A 25,030-nucleotide genomic window follows, 5' to 3' on the forward strand; every position below is an offset into this window, starting at 1 on the left:
GTGCGATGGGGGGGTTTGGGGGAAACTGGGGAAGCGGGGGTGCCGAGGGGTAACCAGGGAAGCGTGGGGTACCGGGGGCAACCAGGGGAAGATGGGGAAAGGGTGTAGGGGAGCTTGAGTGGGCCAAGGATCACCTTGGAAATCTGGAGTCTGGCAGGAGTGGCCGAGGGTTGAGGGACCGGCTTGGGCAGGGCTGGTGGGCACCTGGCGGGAGTGTGGCGTGGGGTCCCAGGTGTCTTGGGGTCTGGGTGACATCGGCATGGCATGCGGTGGGCCCAAGCTGGGTGCATAGAGGGAAGAGGGGGGAGCCAGACATTCATCCCGGTCAGTTTTGGTTTTAGGTCGTGGCGGCTGGTGGACGAGGGGAGCTGGCGAGGGGTTCGCCCGGGACCTGGGGCGGTTGGGCTGTAGCTGGTAGCCATGGGTAAGTGAGGACAGCGGTCTGTCGGCCAGGCAAGTCCCCTCTCCTCCCTGGGCCTTGCTTTGCTGGCCTTCTGCAAGCAGGAGGTGGCAGGGAGCAAGGAGCAGCGAGGAGACGCGGCTGGCCTCCGGCGGACCGGCAGGACGAAGGGGATGGTCAGGACAGGTGACATCGTCTCAGGGGGAGCTGAGACTGTGCAGGCTGGGGGGCCGTGCGCCCTTCCCAGGTAGAGCGAGCATTTCAAGAGCGCAGGCGGGCGAGGAGGCTGGGCTACCAGCAAGGGAGGGACAGGTCGCCGAGGGGGTCCAGCTTGCAGGGGGCCCAGGCCCGGGGCGGACAGGATGAGGCGGGGATTCAGGACACAGCAGGGTCCCCAGCCGTCACTACATCTCACCCACTGAAATTCACTTAGGAGAAGGTATAGGAGCGGCTCCAGCACGGGCCTCCCAAGGCCCATGTCGGAGCCTCGAGGGCAGGAGAGCGGGAAGGAAGGAGCAGTGCGCGGGGAGACCCGCAGAGGGACGTCACCCGGAGGGGGCGGCGGCTGCCGGTTTGGGCTCCAAGGACATTTGTGCAGCAAGGAGGCTGCCGCGGGCCCGGCCTGCAGACGACTGTTCCCCCGTGGCACTGCGAACCAGGACTGAGCGGGGAGGTGACCCTTCATACCCTCCCCGCACAGCCCCTGGGTCTGGCATGACAGACAGACAGCATCCAGGGGAGTCAAGGGCACTGGCGAGGCCAGACTAGGCGAGAAGGTTGGGGCGGAGTGAGTGCGAGCTCTGGTGGGGGGGTCGGGGCGCAGGCAGGGGAAGAGCGGGAAGCTGGCGGCAAGCCGGAGGCGGCACTGGCCTCCAGAGCCCGAGGCCAAGGCGGGCCTCGCGGGCAACGACGGAGCAGGGATCGGTGCCTCCCGGCTCAGACTGGAGACGCGGGTGAGTGCCCAGCCCACGGGCGTACCGGACACCCCTGCCCCAGCTCTCTGGGCCCACTCACAGCCTTGTTCTCCTGCCCACAGCCAGGTCTCCAGGACGGGTGACGTGCCCTCCAGCCACCGAAGGCCGGCGGAGGCTGCGCTCAGAGGGACATGACATGGTCTGGTGTGACGGTGAGGATGGACGTGATGCCGTCCGGCCTTCCTGGTAAGCGTGGGGGTGAGACACGGCACCTCCGGGCCAGCCGTCCCGCACAGCGTCCCTCACGAGCGCTCTTTCTCCCACAGAACATTCTAGGCTGGCCCGCGGGTGTCAGAACACCTATAGGTCTCACTCCTTGGCCTTCCCGGAGGAGTCCACACACTGCTGCTCTCTGGACCTCAAAACCCTCACATCGACAAGGTGAGGAGGGGCCCGGCGTCTGCGGGGAGCGGGCCCGGGCGCAGGGTCTGGGCTCTGACTCTCTCCTGCCCCGCAGAAATGGTGCTACCCAGCTCACGCCTGGGCCTTGGAACCGGGACTTCTTCAAGTCCTCCTAGCTCTGACTCAAGAACATGCTGCATTCTGGAACCACTCCACGACCCGACTCAGGAATCGGCTCCGGAAGGTGAGCGCGGGCCCCTGTTCCAGAAGCTTCCCCGGCCGCCCTGTGCGGCCCCCACACAGTTGCTTGTCGCTCCGTTTCTGCAGGTGAAGCTCCAGGAGCGAGAGCGGCCTGACAGCACCCCCGTCGGCACGAGCCCCGCGGCGACCGTCACCCCCGCCAGACAGCGTCATCCCCGCGGCCACCCTGCCGTGGCCGGGCCACCTCCAGCCGCCGCGCCCCAGCGCCCCTCACCCTCTTTCTCTTCTATCTTTCCTCCAGCCTCTCATTTCCTTTCTTTGCTTTCCTTTGTGCTCGGGACACGCAAAGCCGCCATGACTCTGTTTCCCCGTCCCTTCCGTACTCAATTTGCACTAAGTCGTTTGCACTGGTTTGGAGTCATGGAACCGGCCTCGAGTCCCCGAGCGAGTGTGCAAGCCAACTGCTGAGTGTGCTGGCCTCTGCGGCCCGCCCCGCGCCCGGCGCCCTCCTGCCATCCACCTCGGGGGGGCTGCCTGGGTGCGGCCGTGTGTGGGAGGCCCCAACCCCCCCTCGCCTGGTCTGCAAGCCCCTGGCACGGAGCGCCCTCATGCAGCTCCGCGCTAGAGCCCCTCGCCGGTGCCCCTCCCCACCAGGGCTTCACCAGAAGCCTTGGCCTCATCAATAAATACAGTTACAGCAATTTGTCTCAGGGACTCTGGAATCCGAGCTGTTTGCCTGGGGGTGGGGGGTGCCTGGGGCTGGGGGAGGTGGGCACGGGGTGGGGGGGTGCGCACAGGGTGGGGCACATGAAGAGGCACATGGGAAACAAGAATGGGAGGGGCGGAAGGTGAGGAAGCTGGGGCGGGACCCAGCGGGACCCAGCGGGAGTCACAGGGATGAGCTGAGGGAGGCACACAGTGGGCGGGGACACCGGGAGTGGGCGGGGACACCGGAGTGCACGCGGCCGAGGAGGATGTCCTGGGGGGGATGTCCTGGGGGGGCAGGGCAGGGGAGGGGCCTGTGGGGGGGTGGCGGAGGAGGGGAGCCATGGGGTGAGGCCCAGGGAGGGGTCGTGGGGCCGGGGCCCCCGCAGGGAAGGGAGGGGCTGGGGGTGGCCCAGGGAGTTCTCAGCAATGGGAGAGAAGCCAGACAACACCAGGGCTCCCTCAGCTCGGTCCTGCCCCTCTAACTGGCTTAGGGACACTCCTGGGCCTCCCTGCGCCCCGGACCCCAGACCCCAGACCCCTGGTCTAGGGGATACCTTTGCAGAATCACCCCAGGGGAGTGGGCTTGCCATGTGCGAGGGCCTGCAGCCCAGGCCAGGAGGGCTGGAGGCTGCTGTCTGGAGGGGCGGGCAGGACTGAAGCCCCAGAGAAGGGCAGCGGGGGAGGGGACACGACCTGCTGGGGTATGGCCTCTGCTTGCAAGTGAAGCCCCAGGAGCCTGGGGTTGGAGTTCCTTTCCGGGATAGCAGCCAGTCAGGGACCCCAAGCTCATAGCCCTGTGGCTCTGGGCCTGTAGATGCTGGGAGCGTGTGGGAGCAGCTTGTGGAAATGAAACTGGGGTCCACGGCCCCTTCCCCAGCCAGCTGACGAAGACCAGATGGCAAAGGCCCGAGAACCCCGCCTCCATGAGGAGATCTTCCCTGGGCCCCCTGACTTTTTGCCCGTGGCGCCGCCCCCACACGCTCCCCTCCAGCCTCTCCACTGTCCCATGTCTGGGACCCCCACTCCTCTCACCAGACCCATCTTGGGGACCAAGAGCAGGGCTTCCCGGACTTCTGGTACGCCACATTAGGCGGGTGGAGGCCAGGGAGCAAGGCGACAGGCGGGGCCTTGCGCGGGGCCCTCCGGTCTCCCCAGCCCCTCCATCAGCCCCCAAGGCACCCCGGGGCTGTGGGCCGCGCTCAGGGACATGCGGCTGCGGTGGTCTCCAGGCCCCCTGGCCCGTGAGATGAAGGAACCTGTCTCTTAGGTATCGAGTGCGGTCTGTAAACGGCCATTGGTATAAACAGCCCTTTCTGCTGGAGCTCTGTTCCCCCCGGGCCAGCTTCCGGGGTGGTGGGGAGCAGTGGTGTGACCAGCAGCAGTGGCCCCAGAGTTGGGAGAAGGCAGGGGGAGGCTCTGGGGGAACATGGGAATTGTGGGGGGCCATTCCTTGAGCCCCCAGAGGCGGTGGGGCCAAGGCCTGGGTACTGTGGTCTTCTGTCACCTGGCAGTGAGTCACAGCCACACTTGCACCCTGACCTGGGCCCCCAGGGCTGGGAACCCAGTGCATCTGGTCTGGAATGCAGGAGGGTGAGGTCGCCCCTTTCCACACCCACCTGGGGGAGAAGGCCGGGGGCCCCTACTGCCTGGGCCTGCCTCTGTCCCCTCTGGGCTGCCCACGTCCATCCGTGCCCCTTGACCCCTCTGAATGCACAGAGGGGCCCACCCGGGGCCTGGCCCCCACCCACTTGCTCTGCTCTGGAGCAGGCTCTGGGGCCACGTGCAGGGAGGGCCCTGGGGCCAGGGAGTGCAGGGGAGGCGGGGGGGGGGGGCGGCCTGTCCTCTGTCCCGTGGGCTGGACCTAAGCTGCTGGGGCAAGAGCCACAGGCCAAGGCTCTGCAAACAGGCCTCGAGCCCCCGCCTCGCCTGGGGACTGGGAAAATGGGGAGGGGGCGCGGGGCGCCCCCGTGCTGACAGAGCCCCTCCATGGAGCAGGGACAGCCAGGTTGGAATGTGTTTACCTTTAGCCCAACCCGATTTCCTGCTTTTTAGAGAAGGGGCTCTGGCCTCAGACAGGCTCCCAGCCCCGCCACCCAGAGGCGTTTTCAGAATGCCCCGCTGAGTTAAGTGTCTCCAGCAAACAGGGGCTTGGATTTCAGTCCCCCCCTCCCCAGCACGGCTGCCTGCCGCAGGGGTGGAGGCTGCAGCAAAGATGTGGGGGAGGGGAGAGGAGGGGTCTGCAGAAGCCCAGCCCTTGGCTGGGCCTTCCACCCCACCCCCCAGAGGCCCCACGGGAAACTGGGGGAGGAGGTCTTCAACCTGGACCCTTCCCCAGCAGAGCAAACCCTCCAGCTTGGGGGAGTAAGACTCCACTGGCTGCGGGTCCCTGCAGACACCCCCCCATGCCCATGTCCACAGGCGCGTCTCTGTGTCCACACATCCCTCGTGGTGCTCCTGGGGCTGTGCGTGAGGTGCTCAAGGCACGCACGGGGGCCCTGTCCTCTTTGGGGCACTCTGTGGGGTCTGCGAGCTTTTGTGTGGCCCAGCCCCATGTGGGGGCCAGTGTCCCTGGAGGGGGGACATCTGAGCCCTGCTGTGTGTGTGTCCTGTGCCTTTGTGAGGCTTGTGTCTCCGCACGGATTTAATGACCCAAGAGCCCACTTTCGGGCAGGGATTACGGACAGCTGGGGGGTGGAGTGGAGTCGAGACACTTGTCATACCTCTGAATGGGGGCAGAAAACATTCCAACAATACAAAGGAAATGAACTCTTGAACAGGCCTAACGTGACATTTGGGGTCTCGCTACAATATACCCTGGGAAGTCTGAAAAAAACACCACGGGGCTGGGCCCAGCAGAGTGGCTCTCTCACCCCGCCCCAGGCTCCAGGGAAGACGGATGGCTTCCCTATTCCCAGAGCAGAGGAGCAGGGGCCCTGGCTGGAGGCCCCGCGTGGCCCTCGCCAATGAGGGGGCCTGGAGGCTCAGACGCTGCCTGTGGCGGGGCCTGATGGGACCCACGTCCTTCCACAGCCCTCCCGTGTTTGGGGTCTGTGTGTGCACGTACCCGAGAAGCCCCAGAGGGCCAAGGGCCCCAGCAGAGATGGTGTGACCTGCAGGAGGGGGTGGAAAGTTCTGGAAGGAGTGTGGCCAGCTTGGCCTTCCCTGAGGCTGTGGCCTCCGCCCAAGGCCGCCCCCACCGCTCCACCTCTCCCTTGCGACGGCTTCCCTCCCTTCTCTGCGCCTCTCCCCAGCCTGCACCTGGTGACATGACTGGCCCTTTTCCAGGGGAGAGGGGACCCCGCGGGGGCCCCTTCCTGGAAGCCCACCTGCAGGCCGGCTTGCTGGGAAGGGGCCCCTCCTCGGCGGCCCCCACCACCCTGAGCCACTTCCTGGAAGCGGCGGCCGCGGCTATTCCGCTCCTTGTCAGCACTGCGCCCACAGAAAGCAGACAGTGAGGGCCTTGTCCTCCGGGAGCCCGTGCTCCATCACCGAACACCTGGCCGGACACAGGCGGGCCGCCGGGTCCTCGGGGGGCGGCGCGGGCCTGGGGCTGGGCTCGTAAACAGACACGGGCGCCAGGCGCAGGGGGACCCCGTCCCTGCTTCTGCCCGGAGCTCGCACACGCTAGCACGTGCCAAGGCTCCGAGGATGCCTGTCCGGCAGGGCTGCGGGCCCAGAGCTGAGAAGGGGTTGGGGGCTTTGTGCAGACCCCCAGGGGTCCCACACGATGCAGAAACCCAGCTGCTGGGCTGGGAGGCTGGGCGGCCCCCAGCTGGTTGGCGGGGGGTGTGCAGGGTGGCGGCAGAGGCCTAACAAAGCCTTTACCTTGAGCCTCATCGGAAGATAAGCCCCCAGGTGTTTGGGGGTGGGGGTGACCGGTGGGCAGCAGTGTTGGGAGCCCGTGGGTCCGGTCTGCAGCCCAGAGGCCGGGAGCAGGAAGGGAAGGACTGTGGTCAGGGACCAGGCACCGGACGGATGGCCTGGGGCAGGGGGCGGCCGGCCCTGACACGGGGCACGGAGCTGCCTCGCCCAGCCCAGGCCCCTGGCGAGGTATGCACTGGGGTGGGGGGGGTGTCGGGCAGGGCTTCAGGGCAGGGCTGGGGACACAGATGCTCCCCCGTTGGCCCCCCCCACCCCCCCATCTGGACTTGGGGAACCACGATCAACCGGGACCGTGGAGGACGGAGGCCTGGCTCGGGGGCTTGGGTGGGCAGGGGAGAGGACTGTGGGGGTCCCACGTGGGGGGCTGCGGAGCACAGCCTAGGCCCGGGGCCTCCCCTCCTGGCCCTGCCTTTCCCGTGCAGGCAGGGGTTGGGTGCAACGTGCAGGAGACAGGCCTGGGGGGCAGCGGGGGCCCCTTGGGTTTATTCAGGTGGTTTTCAGATCACACCCCGTGCGTGGCGGGGCCCACGGCAGCAGGAGCAGCACACACAGAGCCCCCGACGGGCTCCCCATTGGTCGGCAGTGACATCAGCCCTGTGTCAACAGCGCCCTTCGGGGTTTATGGAGCAGGACGGACCTGCTCGGCCTCCGCCCCGCGCCCCACCCCCAGCCCACACACTAGCCCACTGTTCTGGGGTCTGGGGGTGGCGGCCTTGCCACGGTGCCCCAGCACAGCCTGCTTCTCCGCACCCTCCAAGCCCCCCATGTCCCTAGCAGAAAGCACGGAGGGCCACGAGCCCGGCCTTCAGCTCTTAGTCCTTCTGGCAGGAGGCCCGTGGCTTGGCCATGGTCGGGGGGGGGGGCCTGCATGGCCTCCGGGGTGTATCTCAGGTTGAGTGATGTGGAGGGGGCACCAGTGGGTCCCTCTGAACATGGGCCAGCCCCCCAAGACCTCAGAAAAGCCAGAGGGGCTCCCCTTCCTGCCTCCAAGCTCTGGCTGACCGTCATCCTGGGACCGCAGGCCACTGGTCAGGGCCGGGGGGACTGGAAGGGCCACCGTGGTGACTGCGGCCCGCCCAGCCTGATGGCCCCGGGAACAGGGACATTCTCGCCACATCGCCCAGGGCTCCTCCTTTGTTGGCCAGCCCCCTACAGCCAGACCCCCGCCCGCCCCCATCTCCAAGAGGGCAGAGAGGGGCCAGGACAAGGCCAGGGCAGGGAGCCACCCCATACCTTTGCCCCCAGAGAAGCACTGCCCGTGATGGGGACCCAGGAGGGGCCCCTCTCCACAGATGGACTCCCATGTCCAGCAGGCCACAGAGAGCCTGGTGAGGCCAGGAGCCTGGAGGCCCGGGGCTGGGGGACAGGCAGGACTTCGGGGTGGACAACATGGGCTCCCACACCTGTGACAGGACCCACGGGGGGCTCCTCGCCACACCCCTGCTGCCAAACCGCCACGTTGCCTGCGGTGGGGGGGGCTCTGGTTTTAAGTCACTGTCCCCCTAAAGTTACAACCCCTTTCCAAGGATTCCTGGGGCCCGGATGGGACGAGTTGGCTTCGAACAGCCGAGGAGGCCGGGCAGGAGGGTGCGGGTCCGGGGGCGACACCAGAGGGGCCCTGGGAGACCTTGGGTCCTGGGCGCTGGTCGGCGCGGAGGGCGGGAGGAGGGACAGGCAGAGGGGAGGGAGGAGGGTCCGCTGCCCTTTGGCCTGGTTTTCCTTGCTGGCCTCCTGCTCACTGAGCTCTGTCGCTAAGGAAGGGGGGGACCGAGGAGGGTCCCTTTCGGTTGTCACCGCGCTGCCCTTCGCTGCCGGTGTCCTTCCCCCTCCCACAGCCCTCGGGGGGCTGACCCCTTGCCCAGCCCCTGTTCCCCAGCCCCTAGCTGTCTCTTCAGCCAATCAGCAGGCCCCCAGGGGTGGTCCCACTCGTCAGAGCCGCCGCCGCCAGATCTTCAGTTCCCATCGCCCCCCGTCCGAGGGTGAATGACCTCACCCTGGGACGTGGGGCAGAGGGCATGTGTGCCAAGAGTGGCCCCCAAGGGACACGTGGCTGTTTGCAGTTCGGGAGGCGGCAGAGATAAAGCTGCTGTTTTCCCAGTGGGCACAGAGCCAGGGGGGGCTGAGGGGCAGCCCAGGGTCAAGGTCAGGCCCGCTGCCTCAGGCTCCCCTTCCGGGCTGTTGTCCGCCCCCCATCCCCCTCAGCATAGCGTTCCGGGAGGAAGGGAGGGGGTTGGTGGCAAGCCAGGCCCCTGTCCTCGGCAGCCACGCAGGGCCTGTGCGGTGGGGGAACCACAGCACGCCCCCGGAGTGTCCCAGAGTGTGAGCCTCCCGCCTGTGGGACCCCATCATGAGACAACCTAATTCAAGCCAAATTTCATGGGTCCCGTGGTTTGGGTGGGCACGGCCCCTGCCAAAGGGGCTGCCGGCCGAAGACAGTTCACGGATGTCAGTGACAGGCAGAAGGAGGGAGGCGGCGGGGAGGCAGTGAGGGACAGCACGGTTAAGGACTTACATTATATGCATGTCCCGGGCCAGTGCCTGTGGGGGCAGGGGGCTGTGGGGGCTGGGCGGGAAGGGGAGGCCATCTGGACAGGATCCGGAGGAAATAGAACTTCAGGCGTCCCATGCCTGCCCACCCTGCCCATGGCGGGGGCGGCCCAAGGGGCCCCCAGACTTCCTGCTCCAAGATGGGTGCTGGGCCCAGCTGAGCCGCTGGGTACCACGTTCAGGCCTGGTGGGGTCTTCCCTGGGCTCGGATAGGAACAGGCAGGCTGGAGGACCGCGGGCCGCCCAGCCCAGAGCAATCCCACCGTCAGGACGGGCCCCAGACCTCCCAGCTCCCCCACCACCCTCCACGTAGCTGTCCCCCGAGAATGTGCTCCAGACACACACTCTTTCTGGCTCAGGCCCCGGGCCGGCTCCAGGCTTCTCCCGGCCCGGCCTTCTGTGCGCGCCCTTGGTCCTTCTGCACATAACGGCCTGCAGTTCCCAACTCCTGGGCCCCCCACCACGCCGAGGTGCACAGCTTTCCGGCCTGGCGCTCTTGCTGGGCACATAAGGAGGCACACAGGCATGTCCGCGTCTGTTCTGACTTTTTCCAAAGACCCAGGTTGTTTCCCGGAGCCTCCTCGGGACCCCGCCTGTGTTCACAGGGCGTGTGGGAGAGGGTGCCCCACAGATCCGGCCAGCCGGCCCTCTGTGGGCTCTGCCCCGCTCGTGAGAAGGCAGCCCATCCATCACGGCCAACAGCAAATGGCCCGTCACTTCCAAGGTGGCAGCAAGGTCTCCACGGGTGGCCAGGCTTCCCAGGACTCTGGGGGCAGCCGTGCGTCTCGAGAGGACTTGTGAGCCCTCCTCCCCCCGGGGTCAAGCCGCAGGGAGTGGTGGGGAGGGCTGGCTTCCCGAGAACCCCGTGTGCAGAGAAAACAGAGGGGTTGAAGGCGAGGCAGGCCTCCAGGGGCTGCACTGAACCTCCGGGACACAGTGATTCCCCCGGAAAGGCCTTCTAGCTGAGCCTCGGCCGGGGGCCCAGCTCCTGGGAGACAGGGGCTCCCCACCTGCCGGCCAGGGTGGTGCTCGTGGCTACCTTGTCATCATTTCCTTCTGCTCCTCTGGCCTCGCCCCTGCCACCCCCACCCACAGCCCCCCCTCTGTTTTACTGTTCAAGGAAGAGAGCAGACAGACCGCAGGGGAGAGACCCTCCGGCTGGCACGCATCCTTCCAGACTGGGGGTGCCCCAGCATATGCTGCCAGGTGGCCCTGGGCGTGAAGGGGTGTGAGCGGGGGTGGGGGCGCTCTGGGCCCCAGCCGCCAGGAGGGCAGTGTGTTGGGACCTTGGGGTCCCTTCAGCGTAAGGGGGACTCAGAGAGAAACATGTCTAATAGAAGTGACATCCTGGGGATCCCCTCGGCTGACCGTTTGCTCAGGGGCTCTGGGCCCCTCACCCACACGGGCCCTTGCTCCTCAAGATGGCCCACAAAGGGGGCTGCTCGGACACCTGCGCTCCGCAGCCGAGGGTCCTGAGGGAAGGGAGGGGAGGGGTGTCCCGGGCTACTGCAGCTCCTAAGGGACCCCCGGGGCCCCGGTCCAGGACAGCGGCTCAGACCCCACACAGTCACTGTGCTTTGCCACCCTCTGTGTGTGCTTGTGTGTTGTGTGTTGGTGACTCGAGCCCCCCCCCCCGAGCCCAAACAGCCCACCCTCCACCGGGGGGGCCGGGTACCAGCAGGAAGACAGCTCTAGACAGTAAGGGTTAGGCTGTGGGGCAGGCACAAAGAAGCAGGAGGAACTTTCTGGAAGGTGAAACTTCCCCAGCGAACCTACAGAGGAGGGCCGTCCGGATCTAATCCTACCTCCCACTGCCCACCCCCAGCCCTGGCGGTGTGGGCAGGACAGAGAGGGGCCTCGTGTGTGGGCTCTGGGATACACCCCTCGCCTCGGGCAAAGTCCCAGGACACTGACCTCCGAGCTCAAACAATGCTGGTGGGGCTGGGCCCCCCTGGGGGCCTGGGGGTCAGGGTCAGCGCACACCAAGTGGGGAAAAGGGCACTGTGCCTGTCCCTGGGGGGAGCAGGTGGCCTCTCACCAGCCTTACCGACTTTCAGTCAAGTCCCCCGTGCCCTGTCCAGCCTGAGGGTCACCTTGGTTGGGGGTCGGAGGTCTCCTCCTGCTGCCAGCTCCCCCCAGCACAAGCCTGACTTTACAGGACGGTGGTGTGGGTTCTTTGTGGGGACGGGGGTGGCTGGTCCCATCAACACACACCCAGGAAGGGCCTTTCTCTCTAGGGGTGGCCCAGCCCCTGAGGGTCTTTCAGGGACAGGTTGAGTGGGGGGCGCTTGTGTAAGCCTGTATCCCTTCCTTCTCGGCCGGGTGGGACACAGGCTCTCCGACTGCCATCCCTGTGCAGGGGCAGGGGTCCCGGTGAGCCTCTCATGGGTGAGCAGGCAGAGGCAGGCCCAGCGGACGAGCTTCCCCACCTCCACATGGCCCGGGGGGCTACGGAATCCCTCCTGCCCGCGGCCCCGGGGTTCGAGTCCAGCAGCAGAGGTGCGGCACAGCCCCCAAGCCAGCCGGGGCCAGGGGAGGAGAAGGGGTGACCTCATCCATGGCTCTAGATGCTTCTCAGGGCCCTGCGGGAGCTCGAAGACTCAGGTCCTGCAGCTGCCTGTGTGCGGGGGCCCTTGTGCGGTGGGGGACGGTGGCCACGGGAGGCGCCAGCACAGGGGGCCCTGGGAAGGGTGCAGCTGGGCTTTGTTGCAAGAAGAGAAAGGGCCATCTTGCCTCGGCAGAGCCTGCAGGGGCTGTCAGGGCCTGAGGCTGCCCGAGCCCCTAGAATGCCCCAGAGCTTTCCAGTCCCAGGGACCCCAGCCCGGGCCAGGGAGCGTGGGGCCCCCCAGTCCACTCACTGCAAAGCAAGGAGCACAGGAGGGAGAAGAGGCCTTGGACCCGGAGCCCCAGGCGGATAGGAACGGTACCCGGGAGAGGTCAGGCCGGGAACCCCTAGACACCCCCAGACATGGGGGATGAGACCCAGCAGGGCCGGGTACAGCTGCGGACAGGGTCACCCGCGGGAGGAAGGTCACCTCTCAGGCCCGCGAGCCGACCGGGCTGCCGTTTCCCCGGCGTGCGGTGGCTATGGGGCTGCCCAGCCTCCGGAGACCCAGGCCCTGTGGCCGCGGTGTGTCCCACTTAGGGAGGTCAGAGGCCACTCTGGCTCGAAGCCCCCTGGCCACCTGGGCCCCAGGCACTGCCTGCCCACTGCTCCCTGGGGATCCAGGGCAAACAGAAAAGCGCCGGCGACAGTGTTTATTTTCAAATGACATTTTTTAAGAAAAACAGCCTCCCCCAATGCTTGACCCTGATCTGGAATGTGGAGCTGCAAACAGCTGTCCCCTCTCCCCAGACCCCGCTCAGCTCCCTGGTTTTGGGTAAGGGGCCGGGGGGACCCTGAGGGACACTGGCACTACGTGGTCAGGGTGCACGTCCTGGATCTGGGCTCTGTTCGTGGTTTCACTGTGCCCCCAGCGGGACACCGACACCCCCCCGCAACCAGGCCCAGCAGGGATGGCTTGTCTTGGCCAGCTGGACCGGTCACCCCAGCCTCGGAGTTCTTGGACATTTGCTCCCGTGGGCCTCTCACACGCGAGCCCCGTGCTTCCACCCCCACTGTGCCCCCATCCTGAGTCCACCTTGGCCTGTGGCCTGCCGCAGCCTTCTCTGACCTCCGCCTTCTCTGAGCCCCCACCTCCAGGAAGCCCTCCAGGGAGCTCAGCGGGGTCTGCCCCAGGGGGCAGCTGCCCGCAGAGGGGGTCCAGGCCTTCTTGCCCACAGGCAGAGGCTGGATCTGTAGGTCCCACTGGAGAGTCCCCGGGGGAGCGCCCATGCTTCCCAGAGCCTATCCCCTGCCTCGTGCCTGTGGTCCTTGCTCCTCTCTGCGGGACCCCCACCCACAGCCTGGGGACGAGTCAGCAGGCCATCTGGGTGGCAGGGAGTCAGGGGTGTGAGCTGAGGCTACCCTGACTTGGCTACTTCCCCGTCCGGACCCTGGGGTGTCTCTGCGCTTCCTGGAGGAGGTCCTCACTCGCCCATTGCCAGGAAAGGTGCGGAGACAAGCACCCAGGACTTCTCCCTGGCCTGTTGGCCCGCGGGCTGCCCATGCACCTGGTGCCAGAGGGCCTCCCTCGGAGGGGACAGGTCCAGGGTCCCTGACAGGCCCCGGAGAGGGGAAGAGGCGCCAGGGCTTTGCCCCAGAAACCCCGGGGCTTCCTGTTTCGCAGGCCACAAAGCACTAAAGGCCGCAGGTCCTGGGACATCAAAGGCCCTGGAAGCTCATTGGATTGAATTAAGTGTAAATGAAGCAGAGGCATGTGGCTTGCATTCCCCACAATTACACCCGCTCTGGGGGGGCTCCCAGGCCCAGGATGGGCTGGAAGGGAGCTGGCCCCTGCCTGGGTCCCTGGCCTGGCCCCAGGGAACAGCAAGTAGCCCAGGCTGGGGCATAAAGCGCCCCTCCAGGTGGACCCTGCTTTGGTCCCACCCCAAAGAGAGCAGACAGCTGGGCCCAGTGCCCTCGGGGTCTTGGACGGGCTCTGGACCCTTGCCTGTGTCCGAGAGCGGCGGCCAGGCTTAAGGGTACCGGTCCCCCAGATTCACCTACAGTGGAACCCCAGGAAAGCCTTCCAGGCCCTCAGCCCCTACAGGGTGCTCTGAGGTGGGGATGTGGGTGGGGGACCCTGCTGCCCACCCCCACCCCCCAGCCTGGGGGTTGCCGGAGCCTCTCGGAGCAGGGAGGCCGGGTGGCCAGGGGGTGGCCACAGTCCACGGGCCCCTCGGTGGCTGCTCCAGGAGGGAGGGAAGCATGGTGTGGGGGAGTGGGTCTGGGGCCCCGGGTGGGGGAGGAGAGTGAGGAGCCCCGAAGTCAGTGACCCTGGGGCTTATCTTCTTGGGTCTCTGCATACAGCGTCTCATCTGCAGAGTCGCTGAGCAAGCGCCAGGAGCCAAGGGTCGGGGAGATTTGGTGGGCGGCCCGCGCATGGCCCCCTGTCTTCCCACGTTGGCCAAGGCCTGTTTTCCAGGTCAAAAATCCAGCTCATTCCCCGCCCTCTCTGGGCCCTGATGTTCCAGGGGGCCCAGGGGTCCCAGCACCACGTACACACCCCCCCGGAACCCCCGGCCGGCTGAGGACCACTCCCTGCTCCCCACTCTGGGATAGCTCTCCTCACACGTTCCCTGCATCCTGGGGACACCTCTGTCCTCTTGGATCGGAGCCCCCCTGTGTGGGCAGCGGGTTTTCTGCGATGCGTCAGCTCGGTCCTGGCGGGGACAGCTGTAATCGTGTCATCCCGTCACAGCTCGGTGGGCCAGGTGTGACTCGGTTTACCTCAGGTCACCAAAGCCCCCCACTTGGTCCACTTGGGGAGGAGGGAGGTGGGGGGGGTGTGGGGATGGGGAGGGGGGCTGGGCTGGAGGCAGAGCAGAGAGGCACAGGGCAGGCAGGGGTGGGAGGCAGAGGCGGGTTGGGGGTGGGGGAGGCGTCCTGAGCCCCCCTCGGCCCCTCCGAGCAGCTGCTTGGCTTATCCGGGCCCATTCCGCCTGGTGTGAACGTCCACCATAATCAATCATGGAGGGCTTAGCCCGGGGGGCCGGGGCAGACCTGTCAGCCGGCTCCAAGCGGCAGGGACAGCTGCTCTTCCAGAGGGTTCCCAGGGCCCAGACCCACCAGACAGCAGCCTCTGCCCCCTCCTCTGAGGGGCGCCCCCACGGAGGGCCCACACTGCAGGGACAGAGGGCTCAGGCCCTGGCGTGGAGGGCGACGCAGAAGCTGGGGGCGCTGCAGGAGGCCCCGGGCTCCAGCCTCTGCCCCTGCCCACCCCAGCAGCTCAGGACGTCCTGGACCCCAGTCTCTCTGCCGCAGCTGATGCGGGCGAGGGCACAGGGCGGGCCGGAGGCTGGCGCGCAGCGGCCTGGGGTCGAAGGTCTTCGCCTCGTTGGGGAAGGCGGGAAGGGCTGACGGACGGGGACAGCTGCAGGCCGCTCCCCGCCGGACAGGGCGCCTCATCCATCACAGCCCACCCAGGCCCCAGGGCCATCCTGCGATTCCCCTAATCCCCAGCCCCGGCTTCTTCCCAACACTCAGGGCTCGCGCGCATTTTCCGAATTCCCGGGCGCTGCTCCTTCCTCCTCAAATTCCTCGCCCCTCGCCCCATCCCGCCATGGGAAAAGGCCTCCACTGCCCCAACACATGCTCTTTCTCGGCCGCTCGGGGGAGGAGCAGCTGGCCGGCGGCAGCTGTGAGGTTGGGGGTGCCAAGCAGGACAGCCCAGATTAGGGGGCGTCATGGGAAAGCGCTAAGGGAATGCTGCCCAGAGCCTCTCCTGCTGGCAGCCCTGTTCCGCTCCCTCTGCGGAGAGGGGCAGATGGGGCCTCTAGCGGGGACCACTGCATCCCACTGGCCGTGGGCTCTGCCAGGAATGTCCATCTGCCTGCGCTGGGTACCTGGCTCTGAGTGCGGGTACCAGCCCGTCCAGCCCCGACACCTGCTCCCCTGGACGTAGGATGGGCCCGGCTGACCCCGGCGTACTGGCCAGTGGGCTCCACAGAGAGGGCCTAGGACGTGCCCAGGGAGGGAGGGGCTTCCCACAGGGGCTTCCTCTGGAAGGGGCCAGAGCATGGGCCTGATGGCAGGAGAGGGGTGAGGCAGCCCTGGCCGGGGTCGGGGGCCACAGGGCAGGCCCCAGCGGGAGCTGGGACCCCTGAGTTCACCTTGACATGTCCAGGAGGCCCAGAGGACAGACTGTCCCCAAACACAGCTGGAAGACTGACAGGAGTAGCCAGTGTGCCCACAGGGTGATGAGCCATGCAGACGGAGGCCAGGTCCCTGCTGCTCCCTCGGGCTCTCTCTGCCTGCTGGGGAGCTTGGAGGGACAGCAGACCATCCACCCTGGGCTCCTCTCAAACATGCCTGGGGCTTCCCAGGTCTCGGTCAGTCCAGAATGGGCCACACAGCCCTTTGGCTCAGGATGGTGGCCCAGGTGCATTCAGCTTGGAGGGTGCATTCAGCTTGGAGGGCGCCCTGGGGCTTGAGCTGGTCCTCCCCAGAGCTGGTGGGCCTGGCCTCACCTGGTGCCAACCCCTCCTTCTCCGGCTTCCCCTGGGCGTCCTGCAGCAGACGGCTCTCCTCCTTTCTTCATGATAAAAATCAGAATTCTTGCCCTTATCAGCTGGCACGGAGCCCCAAAGCGCTGTGGCTCCAGCTGTTCATCTGAGTTGACGGACCCCAGCCATGGCCCCCTTCCTGGGCACGATGGTCCTAAGCGTGCCTCCCGCCATCGACAAGCCCTCCCCATGCCGTGTGCTCAAGGGTCTTCTCCCCCTGCGCTTGTGAAATGGACAGTCCCCAAACTCACCCTCGCTCCTTCTGCTGGCTGTGCACTCCCCAGGCCTGTCAGGCCCGCCCGTGATTTTCCCGGAGGATGCGCTCCCCGTGTCCCCGGGAGACAGGCGGAGGCGCTCGGAGCGCCCAGGCCACATGCCCCACGTGTCCCCCCAGCAGCCACGGCCCGGGGTCCCGGGGCGCCGCTCTGCGTGGCCCAGGAGTGGGCACCGGAGGTCACGGGTGCTGAGATGTGCAGGGAGTGGAGGCAGTTTCCTGCTGGGGCCGGGGCTGGGCCGGGAGGGCAGGTGCTGAGGTCCTGAAGACTGGCCCGTGGAGGATGCCTGCCTGCCCAGGGTGTCCGCTGGGGACGCTGCCTGGTGGGCCGGAACGGATGGTGGGACTCTGTGACCGCACGTGCTCCTGCGCTGGCCCTCCCTGGGCCACCTCGCACAGCTTCTGTTTCTTTGAGGTCAAGGACATACGACAGCGTCGGCTGCCCTCACCATCTGTAAGGGGCCAGTGCTGCGGCACCAAGCGCATTCCCCTCACTTCCCGCCTCTCCAGGGGCCTTCATCTCCCGGAGCAGAAGCTCCTGGGACGCGCCTGTCCTCCTTGGCCCTGACCCCAGCGGGCAGACGGACAGGGAGGCAGCTCCAGGTCACAGAGGAGCCGCCCGAGACACAGAGAGGCCAGACGTTCTCCCCGAGGTCTCACAGCAAATATGTGGCAGAAGGACCCCCCCCCGGGTGGACAGAGGGGGGATGTGGCACAGAGCCCCAAGTCCCCGAGACAGGCGACCGAGCCTGCCCTCCGGACGGATGAGGCTCCAGCCCCGCCGCCTACCTGCCGGCTGGAGGCTTCCCTGGGCAGCCCTGACAGCAAAGGGGGTTCACATCCCCGCCTCTGGTTGTCATTAGCCGCTCCTGGGTTGGGAGGGGGCCCTGCAGCCAGTGAGGGTTGGGGCTAGTGCAGGGCACCTGGGCCTCATTAGCCTCCAGTGCTGGGGACCGCCCGCCCCCACCCCGTCCAGCACGTTTGCCCTTCGCCAGAGCAGAGCGGAGCCGGGCTCTCCCCTCAGAGCCCAAGGACCGTTTGTGGAAGGCTTAGCACAGCGGCAGAATAGCCTGGAAGAATGGGGGTGGGGGCCAGATTCCAGTCCTTTCCCAACTCCGTGGGGCCTCTGTCTTTCACTATGGTGGCCTGGGTTATGCGGTCAAGGCCACCACTGCTGCCCCATCGCTGACAGGTAGGAAAGTCTGGAACATCTTTCCCACCAGCCGCATCCTGGGACGGACCTCCTGGCCCGCCCCCAGATCCCCACCTCCAGGAAGCCTCCAGCACACCATGGGGCCGGGGGGACCCTGGAGAAGTCGACCGTGGCCTGGCATCTCCATGGAGTCTGTGATCCCAGCTTTGTCGCCACAGGAGCCCCAAGGTCCCCAAGGACCCGCTCAAGGTGCCTTCGAGGGAACATCTTCAGCTTACAGGGACCAACAGGGCCCGTGTAGGAAGGGGTTGCCATCTGGGGTTGGGCCCCTGGCTTAAGCTGGAGTGAGGCTTGAGGTTCCGACCCCACGTGGAGCAGAGGCCTGGAGGAAGAGTCTGGGGATGGGGGGCACACAGCAGGGCAGGACCCCAGGCCCTAGGCCGGCTGGAGGGCCCGCGGTGAAGGTTGCACGCACATCCCCTTCTGGTCATCTGGGCGCTTGGGAAGGATCCCGTGGCCCTCCTGGCTGACCACAGGAATGTGCAAGATGGCTGCTGGGGAGAGGCAGGGGTGGGGCAGGGCGGGGCGGGCCTCTGAGTGGCTGACCTGAGTGATGGGAGCATATCCCGACCTCGGCGTCAGAACCTCCGTGATTTTACCCACTGGGCAAATATACACTAAATGAGGCACAAATGAGCTCGGCCAAAGGAACGGCCGATTCTGTCCTTTCTTCTTAATCCCCTTGGCTTAGGGTTTCCCCGGCCTGGACAGCCTGTCCGAGGGGAAGGCTGCCCAAGGGCACACGGGCATCCGTCCGGGGACATTCAGGCAGTGACCAATCCCTGGCCGCCCTGGCGTGCACCCTGTGCTGTGGGCCTTTTCCCAGCCGGCTGGCGTGGGAGCAGCCACTGCGGGGCCTTGAGTCTTGGTGAGATGGTGGAGGGTGGACCAGGATGGAGACCAGCGCGGCCGTGTCTATGCGGGACGGAGGAGCGTGGGCCAGGATGGAAGACATCTCTGCTGTCCCCTCGGCCAAGCCGCAAAAGCAGCCCTCTCCCCCAAACTCCCAGCACCAACCAACCCGGAGACCACCCTGGGCCGGAGCCCAGCACGGCCACCACCGCGTCTTGGCCGTCCAGCTCAGGACAGGTCAGTCCCTACACATCTAGGCTGGAACTAGTCCTTGAAGGGCCTCAGGGTCCAGCGGGGCATCAGAGGACCAGTGAGGGCCCCTCTACGTGCTCGGAGAAGACCATTAGAGCTGGCCGGGGAACCTGTCCTAGAGGAAGGCCATGCCTCCCTTCAGCAACCATCACCTGAGGAGAGTCCCGGATTCCGGCCCTGGGCCGCAGGGTACCAGACCCCACCTGCAGAGGCTGTCCTGGCAGGCTCGGGAGCCCCCGGCGTCCTGCCCCGGCCCGGGGTGGAGCTTGCCTCCCACCGCACGCAGGAAATGTCTTCAATCCCACTAACTCTGACCTCTTTCCTCCCAGCCTGGTTTCCCAGGAGATGGAGAGCAGAACCCGGCCCCTCCTGGAGGCTCCCTCCTCGCAGACGAGCACGCAAGCCCCCAGCTCCCACGGGAGAAGCAAGCTCCTGCCGTGGGTCCCGCTCGCAGCCTAACTGGCTTTGGGAAAAGCCGACCTCATCAGGAGGAGCCCCTGTGCTACCCGCCCTCACCCCTGGCCCCCAGCCCTATTGGGCTGGAAGCTGAGACCTAAGCAAGCAAGCAGTGTGGGCTGAGAAACCGGGACCCGTCCACACACGGCTCCACCTGTCCTGCCCCCCACCCTCCAACCTGGTCTTGAGCTCAACGATGCATTTTTCTGGGACCTCCTCGGGATGCCATCCAGCTGTAACCCAGGGGAGGGGCGAGGGGGCTGCCGTCCCCTCACAGGAGAGCACAGAAGCCCAGAGAGGAAAGGGGCAGGGGGTTGGGGTCCACACTGGCCTGGAGGGGGTTCTGCCCTCCTCGCTCCAAGGAGAGGGTCCTGGGCATGAGGCAGGGACGAGTGAGTGGCTCAGGTTTTCTAGAAGGTTCTTCCGTATCTCTTGTGACTGAGTCACTCAATGCCGCTTCAGCAGGGCTGGGCTTCCTCTCGGCCGAGTGGGATGAGACCCCCTTCACCGGGGCACCCATCTCTGGCCGTGAGTGGAGCACCTGCCCTGGACCCCAGTCCTGGGAGAAGGGCACTCAGCCAGTCCTGGAGACCCCCATCTCCGCAGGCCCTGTCTCCTCCCTGCTCCCCGTGGGGCCCAAAGACGCCCCAGCCTCTTGGCGGGGCACTCACAGGAGAAGAGAGGGGCCCAGGACCAGCGCACACTGCTCGCCGCCCCATCCCACCAACCTCTGAAGTGATTTGTGGGTTCGAATTTTGTGTCTGCTGCTGCAGGGAACTCCTGCCTGCCCATCTGCCCGCTGCCCAGCCCAGACCTGCTCCAGCCCATGGGGCAGCAGAGGGGCCCGCGGGCACACACGGGCGTTACGCAATGGCGGCCCGTCTGGCTTCCCTCGGCGAGAAGGGAAGAAGCTGCTCTTTGGCCAGATGGGTGCCGCTCCTGTCTCTGCAGCCCCGGCCCCGCTTCCACGGCTCTCTCTTCCCCAGGGAGCAGCCGCCAGGGCTCCGTGGGTCCACACGCCGGCACCTGGCCACAGGGACGCTGTCGTGATGGAGCCCTTCCCCAGGACCGACGGCGCGCCCTTGCTCGCCCTCAGCACGCTTCCTCCTTTCCTTACCGTCCACGTTGTCTCCGCGAAGACCCCTCCTCCTCGCCGAGTTCTCCCCGCTCTCCTGCCGGCCTGTCTGACCAGTAGCCTTCTCTCCGCCCTGGGGTCTCTGCTCTTGGACTCCTCTGTGTCCTGGCTGATCCCTCCTCCACCGTGGCCAGAGGGCCGGCAGGTAACGCCGGGTCAGATGGACGTCAGGCCGTGCAGATGTGGTGGCCCAGGCATGGTGCTGACCTGCTCCCAAGGAGGTCCCAGGATGGGGGGCGATGCAGGTAGGTGGGCGGGCGGGCCGGAGGGGGCAGGAAAGCTGACGGTTTCTCTGGGAACGGTTGCAGGGAGATCCACACCCAGGGGCAGCCAGAGCCTGTCCGGGGCCCAGGGAAGCTCGCTCGTTTGGAGCCAGGCAGGGCCATGTCTGCCCGGAGCAAGGAAGTGGCTGCCCCATCCGGGCCCAAGCTTCGGGTCTGGCACGGAGCGCCGGTTGCTACAGGAACCACACACCACACAGCTTGGACCTGGAGCCCACCATGCGTCGCCCTGGGCAGATGTGCCAGGCCGCCCCCTTCCTGAGTCACCGTGGGGTCCCCACTGTGGCCTGAAGACCACCCCAGAGCCTCTTCACAGTCCTCAAGGAAGCCCAGTGGGACTGGATTGGGGGTCCTTGGAAATGTGGGGAGACTGAGGATCCAGAAACAACCCCGCTACCAGGCCAAGACGGCCAAGGCCTTACTTGAACAGGGCTTCCTATCCCAAGTCGTCCAGATCCAGCCTCGCGGGGCCATGGCCGCCCACCGGGTTCCAGGGGGGTCCGGGATGCCCTGTCCCCGGGCTTTCCCGCCTCTCTCTGCGGCCGGAGTGTGGCTGGCTGGAAGAGGAAGCCCGGCTGGAGGGGTGGGGAGGGGGGGCGCCTCCGCAGGTTCACCCCCCACTGGGAGCAGGGGCAGGCTAGAGGTGGACCGGAAGGGCTCACAGAGGGAGAGGGTCGGAGAGAAGGGGTCTCAGCGAGGGCGGCAGCCTGGTGGAGAGCACGCACGAGGGAGCATGGCCGTGCCCCTGGCGCGCGGCGGGTCCTGGCCGGGCGTCCCTCCGGAGGCGTGCCACGGACCGCCTGGCTAGGCTCTGCTGTGTGTGGAGTTTGTAGAAAGTGCTGACCTGCTGAGCCCAGAAGCCAGGCGTGGAGGGGACAGGAAGGAACTCGCTGCCCACATAGGCATTACATTTCTAGGACACCACAGCCACCAAATCTGCCAGCTCTGTGCCCGGGGACGGGCTTGCCGGACCGCTCGGGCTGGGTTGTCAGCATTTCCGGGGAGACGGCTGGGCACCCACCCTTGTCTGCTGTCCCTGTCCGGTCCCTCCCCATCGCCTCCCCATGGCTTCCTCCCAAACCCTGGACAGCAGAGGGAGCCGCCTGACCCCACTAGCCCCAGGGGTGCCTCCCGGGCACCCCTGCCTGCCGCCCTGCCTTCCCTCTGCTCTGCAGCTCTCAGGACCCCCACACGCAAGGGAGGAAGGCCGGAGCTCTGGGCTAACCAGCTCCCACCAGGCCCCGGACACCAAGGGTCATGCCGGGCAGTCCTGGGTGGTCTGCAGGGAGGGGTCTCCGAGGAGCTGGGAGAGCAGCCCGGAGGCAAACCCCAAAGGTCTGTCCAGGAAGAGGGGGTTAGTGGGCAGCAGGGAGAGCTCTGTGTGTCCCCAGCTGCCCTCTCTGGCCCCGGCTGGTCACTTTCTGAGGGTCACAGACAAGTGAGTGGGCCATGCCACAACGTGAGGTCAGTTTCCACAGGGCCAAGCACGGGGTCTCTTGGGGGTCCTGAGGGAGCAAAGGAGGAAGGCCTGGGAGGGGTCATGGGCCAGGGGCACGCCGGGTCATCCAGAAACGCGGCGTGTGGCCAAGAGCTGGACCTCAGGGTGACTTCTTCCAGACGCTAGCTTGTGTGGGCCTGGAGAGGTCCCGGGGGGAAGAGGCTTGGACCCAAGCTTCAAAACCCCCCAGAAAAGTGTGATGGGAAGCAGGGGGAGGGGCGCTCGGGCAGGAGAAGGACGCAGGACACAGAGGGGCCGGCCAGGGCCCGGCAGTGTCGGGGACCCCATCCTTTCTGCCAGGCCGGGGATGGGCATAGGGCCACAGAGGCCCACAGGGCTCTGTGAGCTGGAAGGTGGACCAACCCGAGCTTGGGTGGGGGGTAGGACGGCTTGGGGGCTGTGCCCCATCCGTGGTGGGAAGCCAAGAAGGGGTGTCCACAGGGCACGGGGTTGTTCAGAGGGGAGGCGGGGCGGCCTCCTGCACGGGCACGGACATACACCTGGGCCTGGCTGACGAGGAACCGAGCCGGCAGCACTCTGAGCCCGACCGGCGTTGGGGTGTAGGGTCCTGGGCTGGGGAGCTAGGGCAGCAGGGGCCGGGGGGCACAGCTCTGCCAGCGTGGGTGGGGCAGGGGTGAGCAGAGCCGGCGCTCAGCCCCCCGGTGGGCCGCCCCACCCCCACCTCCGGCCCACCGCTGCCCGCCTCGGGCTTCTGGATTCTATCATGTGCCACAGCAATCTGGCTGAGACATAATGAGGCAGGCCGGGGTCAGCGGGGTGACCTCTCATGGCCCCAATGTTTGGAAATCCCCAAATCAAAATGACCCAACAGACGGGCCCGACACTGGGCTTTCCGTGCAGGCTCCTTCAATTACCCGGCAGTGGGGGCGGCGCGACCAGGCCCCTTGGATGACTGTCTCCCCACAGACGGACGCGCTGTGAGGCCCCGGGACCGCCTGGGGCCCCAGGGAAGCCCCCTGCCCGCAACCCTTGAGGCTCCCCCATCCTGGGGCAGAGCTGAGCTCACTCCAGCAGACATGAGTGGGGCTGGCACCAAACAAGGAACGGTGTAGGGCCGAGTCCCAGACACAGAGGGACCCCGTGTTCATGCCGAGTCACTAACTCGTGTTTGGGGAAGGGGTACCGGCCACACAGCGTGTCCTCCCCGTCTTGGGTTCAGCCTCGTGTTTGGGGAAGGGGTACCGGCCACACAGCGTGTCCTCCCCGTCTTGGGTTCAGCCTCGTGTTTGGGGAAGGGGTACCGGCCACACAGCGTGTCCTCCCCGTCTTGGGTTCAGCCTCGTGTTTGGGGAAGGGGTACCGGCCACACAGCGTGTCCTCCCCGTCTTGGGTTCAGCCTCGTGTTTGGGGAAGGGGTACCGGCCACACAGCGTGTCCTCCCCGTCTTGGGTTCAGCCTCGTGTTTGGGGAAGGGGTACCGGCCACACAGCGTGTCCTCCCCGTCTTGGGTTCAGCCTCGTGTTTGGGGAAGGGGTACCGGCCACACAGCGTGTCCTCCCCGTCTTGGGTTCAGCCTCGTGTTTGGGGAAGGGGTACCGGCCACACAGCGTGTCCTCCCCGTCTTGGGTTCAGCCTCGTGTTTGGGGAAGGGGTACCGGCCACACAGCGTGTCCTCCCCGTCTTGGGTTCACACCAGCAGCCCCAACACCCTCGTCCCTCCCCGCCAGGTGTTATTTGGAAAAACAAAAACGAAAACAAAAAAACTTTTCAAATCACATGCTGAAAACTTGAGCATGAAAATTTAATGTCAGAAACCCATAATCTCTTTCCCAGAGATAAGACACAGCCCCAGGAGGAGCAGAGAACCGGATCCCTCCCGCCCAGGGAGTGGCCGCGGGCTGGGGAGGCGGCCAAAGCACAGGGGCCCAGGCTGGGGCCATCCCCACGGTGGGCGACCTGGAACTCCCTGGAAATGCCTGTCTCTGGCCCTCCCTGGGGGTGGACGGGCCTCTCTGGCATTGGGACCTGACATTTCTGCAGCTGGCGTGGCTCAGGTGTCCCCGTGATGCCCGTGGCTTCTCCCTCAGACCCTAATTTAGGCCTCGAGGCTCCTGGCCTGCACGGCAGCGCGGCTCAGGTTGCCGACAGCTGACATGGAAAGGGCAGCTTGGTCATGGCCGCCCACGACCTCTCCCAGCCGCGTCCCTCTCCCTCTGGGCCAGCAGCGCCGCCCTTCGGGAAGATGGTGCACGCACGTTTATGCTTCCCGGCCCGTGTCCTGGGGGGCTCACCGCCTCCCACTGCCCCAGCCCCTGCCCTGCTTCCAGATCAGCTCTCAGCCCTCCGCGGCCAAACCTGGGAGTGGGCTTTGGGCATTGCCAAGTGCACTGCTCGGCCCCCGGTGCCTGTATCGGCTCAGGGTTGGGGAAAAGTGAACAAAGTGTGCTTGCCTGGTTTCCTCCAGGGACGCAGACGGAGTGTTCCTCAGGGGTCCCCAACAATCCCCACGGGAGCAAAGGCTCTCAGAGAACGGCCAGACCCCGGGCCCCAGGCCTCCCCTGCCCCCCGAGCAGCAGCCCCGCACAGGCCGGGCAGGCAACTCTGGAATGGGGGAGCCCCTTGGCTGCATGGGGGCCAGACCCCAAGTGCTGGGACCGCATTCCAGGGCAGGGAGTGGTTAGAGGCACCTGGGATGCATGGGCCTGGTGTGGGGGCAGGGTCCCCCAGGGCTACAGGCCACCAGTGGACTGGCCTCGCTCAGCATGGGACACTACTGCCCTCGTCAGGCAGCTGCCCCTGCGGTTCTGTCCCAGTGACCCTCCCCAACCCTGCTCCACAGGATCCTGGGATCCTAACATGCCGAGGCGTGGGGGAGCTAGGGCAGGGTCCCCAGGTCCCCCACCTCTTCTTGGAAGGAGATCCGGATGGGGGCCATTTGTCCTGTGAA

The 25,030-nt window shown here is 66.5% G+C and overlaps 1 protein-coding gene across 1 annotated transcript in view; it reads left to right on the forward strand.

Annotated features, from left to right (window-relative positions):
- The window catches only part of ASCL2 (achaete-scute family bHLH transcription factor 2), a 198,580-nt gene extending 173,913 nt beyond the window's left edge, over positions 1-24,667 (forward strand). Inside the window, exon 2 of the mRNA XM_059151226.1 lies at positions 24,654-24,667. The gene's annotated coding sequence lies outside the window, so the exon portion shown is untranslated. The remainder of the gene's footprint in view (positions 1-24,653) is intronic.
- The last annotated feature ends 363 nt before the right edge of the window (positions 24,668-25,030 follow it).

The sequence above is a fragment of the Mustela lutreola genome, chromosome 1 (assembly GCF_030435805.1).
Source record: "Mustela lutreola isolate mMusLut2 chromosome 1, mMusLut2.pri, whole genome shotgun sequence".
NCBI classification, from domain to species: Eukaryota; Metazoa; Chordata; class Mammalia; order Carnivora; family Mustelidae; genus Mustela; species Mustela lutreola.